The 6905-nt window shown below is 46.1% G+C and overlaps 1 protein-coding gene across 1 annotated transcript in view; it reads right to left on the minus strand.

Annotated features, from left to right (window-relative positions):
* LOC144132380 (uncharacterized) overlaps positions 1 to 6671 on the minus strand; it is a 50171-nt gene extending 43500 nt beyond the window's left edge. Inside the window, exon 1 of the mRNA XM_077664737.1 lies at positions 6491 to 6671. The gene's annotated coding sequence lies outside the window, so the exon portion shown is untranslated. The remainder of the gene's footprint in view (positions 1 to 6490) is intronic.
* Positions 6672 to 6905: the final 234 nt, after the last annotated feature.

Consider the following 6905-nt stretch of genomic DNA (forward strand, 5'->3'; position numbering starts at 1 on the left):
AACGGGCAAAAACGTTTGGGAACTAATAGGGTTGAGCTTTTTTTTTAAACGAAATTTATCGCCCCAGACCATCCGTGATTGGTGAAGGTGTGATGAAATATGTAGTAGTGATTAAAAAATGGAAAAAGGCAAGCTGATTTGATGAAGTTCAGTAGAGAACGAGGGTACGGTCCCTGCGTCCAGGCAATGTACGAAGCAGGGTTGCTTGGCGAAAGAGCCGCTACCTTCAGGTGCCGGATCCTTGTAGTGTTGAGAGCTGGGCAGTCCCACAGTAAGTTATGAATGTCGGCTTAAATGTCCTCGTGTTTGCTATCGGACACCCTGGCCGAGGAAACAAATCTCGGTACTGAGGCCACTTCCGAGTGACGACTGGTATGAGGGCAACCCCGACCCGGATCCTCCTAAGCGCAACCTCCTCTGCACGGTTAAGACCGCGGGGGAGAGTTAACGCTCACGGAGGAAGGAGAGCACGTGTGCAGCGCTTGAGGAGTTACTTTCTTGATGAAAGGAGGGTAAAGTTGTCCAAATGATGGAACCGAGGCTGTGATGAGTCTTGATTCGCAAGGCGGGTCGCTAAATCTGCCTGACTTTGAAAGATCAGAAGATCCCGTGAGACCCACTCAATGCGTACTGGCTGCGGGATGCATGCCTCGAGCCGGTGGATGTCCCGACATATCGTCGGACTGCGGCTAACACGTCGTAGGAACCGGATAACTTGAACGGCGTCAGTGCGGATGACAACGCGGGCCGCAAGGACCATAGTTATGGTGGCCACGGAGCAGAGTGCTTCTTGAACTGCAACGAGCTCTGCACAAAAGGAAGAAGGGCGTTCCGTAGCTGAAACGTAGATGTTTGATTCAGGGCAGGTCTGCACAGGAAGTCGATTGCTGTTCTTGCTTCGCAGGCTTGTATTTGCGTCTACGTAGACAACAATGTATATTTCAGGCAGACAAGCATCTTGTTCCTCAAATTTCTGGCGAAGCAACGATGCCCAATTAGCAGATGTTGGTCGGCGATTATCTGTTGGCTTGCTGTCGCTGAGCTGTACAAACTTCCATGGGAGAAGAACTGGCATTAACGGCTGAAGAATAGAGTGTGACGTTGTATAAGTTCTCAGTGCATGCGTGGAGTACGATAGGACAACGCAGCGAGCCATGGAAAGAAAGATGATAGGTGTAACGGAACGGGACCGGTAGAGGGCAGAGTGGGTGAGGTAACAAATGTGGTTTAATGACATCCTAGTCGATATCAAGAGGAAGAAACGGGCTTGAGCATGGCATGTAATATGAAGGCGATATAACCGGTGGTCTTTAAGGGTAACGGAGTGGATTTGAGGAGAAGGCAAGCTTATCACGAGACGGCAGAAAGTTAGGTGGATGGGGGAGATTATAAATCTGCTGTGATGTGGTGGCCGTAGCAGGCAAAGGACAAGGTTAATTAGAGAGACATGAGAGAGGCCTTTGCCCTGCAGTGGGGCGTAGTCAGGCTATGATGATGATGAATTGTGCGCAAGAAAGAACTACTGCACAAAAGGTCAAGACGAGAAACTGTAGGCGACGTGACAAAGAAAAAAAAGAATTCGAGAGAGTGGGGAGAAACGGTGGCTTAGCTGCGGAGTGGCAAGGTCCGGTCGCAGATAGCGTGTGGCTGCGGATGCTCATTGCGGGGCGGGGCTGAGGTTTCACGTGTACGAGTGAGCTTGGGCCACGCGTACCGCGCTTTACGTGTGAGACCGCCGCCTGGGCTCGATTGGGAACCACTTTCCTGTCTGACTTCACACACGTCCGCACGCACAGATTTCGGCAGGCCCACTGCTCGCGTCGCGGTTTTCGCGCCGCCGTGTTCTCGTGGCGAACTAAGAAAAAAAATCCTCAGTCGCTGCGTACTAACGAGACGCCGATATTGAAAGGGGAAAAGAAGATGGAGAAATGCTGAAGGAACACGAGAGAAATCCGCGGTGCCAACGAGTATCGTATGCGAAGGTCGCGAAGGGTGCGGGGGCATTCAGCTCATAGCTCCCGGTTCCTGCAACGTGCAAGCTCTCACGTCCAGGCTACAATACGGGGAGGGAGCGTAATGGCATTTACCCTTCACTCCCTCTGTCTCCGCGGGAGGTCGAAATTGTCGCCGCTTTGCCGCGACATGTTCCGGAAGAATAGAGACGTCTTGGCTATCTCGGCTGCAAAAGCTTATGAAGGACAGGGCAGGCACGAACTTTGTGACAGTGACACCGGAGCCCGCTTGTTCAGCAAACCCCTTGAGTGGGCCGGGAAGAGCGTCTGCAATGCGGATGCCTGATAATATGTTCAGGTTGCTATGCAGGTTGGTAACGGTCCTTCCATGCACGCTAAACGTGCCAGCGATATTTGTACGCTGGCCGTCCTAAGTCCACTTCTGTAGGTTTCAACTATCAATGAATGGGAGCATGTTGTGAAAAGTTTGATGTTAGCAGGAGACATTGAGTCAACGCTGGCGCAGGGATAACATAGCAGTCTAACCTAAAAGCTGATGTGCTTGCTGGTATTGCTGCATTGGCTGCAAAAAACACCCCTGCCGTGGTGATCTTAAACGATTCCAGCTTAATTAAAACCAATTTGGGATCGAGCAGAAAGGGCCTGATCTCACCACCACGCTCACGGCTATCGATTCCACGCACACTCGGTGGACAGTGAACATGCTGCTGCACTCACTGATACTTCATCCAAAGCTGCTCAAACTGAGTCAGTTTTAATAAATTCATGGCTGGACGATCCTGAGGAGCGATCCCATCCCGGCAACTTGATCTATCCCGGATCCGAGCACTAAACCTTAAGCGTTGTCTACACAACAGGTTCACAAAATGCTTTCTGACACGCTTGACGTATTTTCCCCTGATGATGGTGTTCAGGGCCTGTATCAATGAGAGGAATGAACAATTCGGAAATTCGGTTCCTTCAAAGCAAGAGATAAGAATATATCGTAGCGTCTGAAGCTTAGGAAATCCAAGATATCGATTAGTGAGGTATATCTCGCACCACACGCTAGTCCCCCAAGAAGTTGGTGCAATTCAGTAAGTCGGCTAGAGAAGAGTATCTCTTGCGATGGAGAAAAGTGCACATGTACTAAAAGTTATACGACTACTGTTCTGCCACAGACCTTGTGTGTGAATTATACTCCTTGCCGACAGTTTTCTCAACGCTGACAGACACGCATCTTGCGTTTCTACTTCAACGAGTAATAACACCAGTGCTTTGTGCACCGCTTGCAGTATCTACTTATCTGTCCACTCGTAAAGGCAGTTGCCTTCTTTTGTTCCTATGTGCTCACTGGGCCCAAGAAACGCGAAGGTCTATCTTCAGTTGCTAAGACGTGTTCAGCTGTTTCCTGTCTTCATCAAAACGCTGCTCTCGAGAGATATTTCTGATAATTATATCTTTGATTGTGACAATGCTTGAAAATTTTTCCGTTGTGACTGTACCTTGCATACTCGTGGTGACATGCTGATGGTTTGGTTGTTTGAGTTCTTCTGTGTTAAATATTACTATATATTTTGGACAGTTAGAAATAGCTAGTGCACATGTCACTCTCAGAAATTGTTATTTAATTTTTTGCCCGTGTAAGCGCTCGCCCAGTTCTCCATTAAATTCAGTTCTGAGCGACATGATGTATTAAGCGAATTAAATTGTCCGGTTGCCTCGAAGTCCACTCTTTCTTTTTGGTGGTGTCAATTCTCTAGCTCTTACCTGGCTGGACTTCCCTCTCGCAAATGAGGGTTCGTCCGAGTGCTCTCGCTTCATTAAGCTCTGCCTGGATCTTAATTTTAAGCAGCTTGATGTGAAAAATACAGGATCTACAGAAAAATCTGCTAATATTCTGCAACTCGTTCTCACTACCAGATATCAGCGCGTTCCTTTCCAATATGTATACTTCGTGTAAGAGAACTGCGCTCTTATATTCCTTCTGCGGAAACGACAAAAGTTATTCCTGTCTCCATTAACGCAGACATTTACTCTATAAATCGTGAACCGAATCGTGAACTTCCTTCCTAGCTTCAAACTACTGTATCCAAAAAAAAAAGTGTCTTGGTTCAAGAAACATCAATTTGATTTATAAATACACTATACAGAAAATAAGTGGATTTTTCTATATATTTCTATGTCATATGGACTCTGTATTCCCATAATTCCATACGAGCTGCTCATATGGGATGTTTCTGTAGGGAAGACCCAGAGGCATAGCGCAAGACGTGAAAAAACACTGCACCTCTGTTGCGTTTCGTAGTTGGCTTGCGCTACGAATGTATGAATCCCCACCATCGCGCACAGCTTTATTGCTCTTCAGATCCGATTGTCCTTGACTCTCTTGGTGGGTTATGTTTAATTGAAAGACAGAAGCTTTCAGCACGCTCAGGTATTCAGGGCATAAGAACGAAGCTCGTGAAAAGCACATCTACCTGCTCTTCATTCATTCTTCGGGATATCTTTCTACCATCATTGTAGAGTTTTTCCGCCACTGATGAGCCAAAGGTGGTTTCGTTACATAAATCAGGCAGTATTTGTTCAGCATATAATTATCAGCCCATTCCGTGATCCAGCGCACTCAGGAAACGTCTTCAGCACAATTTATTCTCAGCTTGTTTGTTTACTCGAATCAGCAGCATTTGTAATTATTATCGACACGGGTGCAGAAAAGTTCTTTTTTCTGGAAAGCACAATTATCTTCGACTAAAAGTTACTTCGTGTTATGAAATTGAGCTCATTTAGTTTTGCTAAGGCGTTTGAGACTGTCCTTCATGCTTTGGTACTATTTAAATTCAGTGTTTTTAATAATGACGGTCAGATATTAGCCTGAATGAAATGATTTTCTTCTGATGGGAGCTTATATGTGTCATTTATTTATAGTAAATGTAAAGAACGGCAAACAATGACATAGGAAAGACTACGCAGGCTTGTTCGTAGTTTGTCTGACGTCCCTGTGTTTGCCGCGCTTTAGGTTTACTATCTATCACCAACTAGCCCGCACCCACACCTGAGTAAGCTTCCCTGATTTATTATGGATTACTTCCTATTTCCTGAACTTCTGGAAGATATGAACGTTTTACCTTACGCACTCTCCTTTAAATATAAAATAATGATCTTTGTTACAATGTTGAACTTTAAACTTTTCGCATTGAACTTTTGAACTTTTCGCATATTATAGTGTACTATGAGCCGTCGCGGTGGCTAAGTGGCTATGGCGATCGGCTGCTGACCCGAAAGACGCGGGTTTGATCCCGGACACGGCAGTCGAATTTCGATGGAGGCGAAATTAGAAGCCCGTGTACTGCGCAATGTCAGTGGAGGTTAAAACACCTCAGGCGGACAAAATTTCCGGAGTCCTTCACTACGGCATCCGAGGTGACCTCTCCGTTGCCTGCAGTACAGCCAGAGTTCGTGGTTGGACTACGCCCCTCAGTACCCGTGTCCCCTGATAGCGAACTAACTTCATTAAGGAGGAGCAAACATGAAGAGCGGCCTCCTGAGCGTTGGGGCTAGGGCCAATTTAAGAGCGTTAAATTAATGATTTATCACGCAGAGGTTGTTCACCCATTGAACGCTGCGGCGCCGAGTGGTAGCATCAGATGTAGAATATTGGCGGTTAGATAGTAAGGAGTTGTTAAGTGGTTGTAGATTAACAGCTACCAAAGTCATCTAAGGAGTCATAAAAGTCGACTAGGAGCTTGTAAAGATGCCAAAGGAACCACAAAAGAGCAGAAGAGGTTTAAGGATCCCCCAAGGTTGACTAGGAGCTACTATAGAACACTAATAAGTTACCAAACTCGACTAGGGGCTACTAAAGAGCACTAAACAGTTACCGAAGTTCACTAGGAGCAACGAAATTTGCAGCAAACGTGCATTCTTTCGTATTTCTCTAATGCATTTTCTGCAGTGGTCTCATAGTTTTTACTACTGGTTATTGGAAACATTCCCTACGCTTTATCAGAAGGTCACAAATTAGAGTGGTGACTAACAAAGTAGCTGTGAAAAGAAGCTAACAAAGCATTCAATACCCTTCCTATCACAATTTTCGGTTCTTTCAGCACATCTCACTAGAGCATCACAATGCGACCTTGTGGATTGGAAAAATTTGAAATGTTGACAACAACCTTGCAGGCTTTAGCTGTTTTTCTTATTAGTAATGAATATTTGAATGCTTTTTGAACTCGCAATTTGTATGGCTATCAAAAGCGCTGAATTCAACATCCAGCATGCGGGCTAAACCAAACCGTGTCCATTCTGCTTCTCTGTGCCTTCGCACTGCTTTGGCATAGCAAATGAAAACAGCAATCCTTTCCATCTACGGTTTCAAGTCTAGCAGCATGAAACAAGTGTTGGCTGCACGCCAAAATATTAGAGACTCGAAATTTCATTCCAGAGATCATGGCACAGGACGCAGGGCAGGAAAAGAAGTCAAGTAAAGAAAATTAATGGACGGCATCAAATTGGCATGGAAACAAAGGACAGCCACTCACTTTTCGTAGAAGTGATGCCAAGCAGGTGCTTTTTTATTAGTACTCAGGCGTATGGTAGCACGAAGTCCAACGCTGTACCCCTTGGTTAGAAGCAAGTGTTACGACGGGAGCAACTGAGGCGTCTGATGGCAAAAACTATCGCACTACAAAGAAAAAATGCGATTCGTGGTTCACAGAAGCGCGGGCCGCAGATACTCATAGTCTCTTTTATTGGCGGCTGGCTTTATGACGTCAAGAGACGCCAGCGTTGTATGCTTCCTCCGTAGAGAGCAGACCAGGAACTTTCTGTTGCCTGTTGCCTCCATGCATGCAAGAGTCCTATAGTCAGCCGAGCGGCACCACTTATCTGCTGGGACGGTCGTTTATCTTTCTATATACGGAGGTTTAAAAGCATATAGGATATGAATCACAGCTC

Source organism: Amblyomma americanum, chromosome 5 (genome assembly GCF_052857255.1).
Source record: "Amblyomma americanum isolate KBUSLIRL-KWMA chromosome 5, ASM5285725v1, whole genome shotgun sequence".
Classification (NCBI taxonomy): Eukaryota; Metazoa; Arthropoda; class Arachnida; order Ixodida; family Ixodidae; genus Amblyomma; species Amblyomma americanum.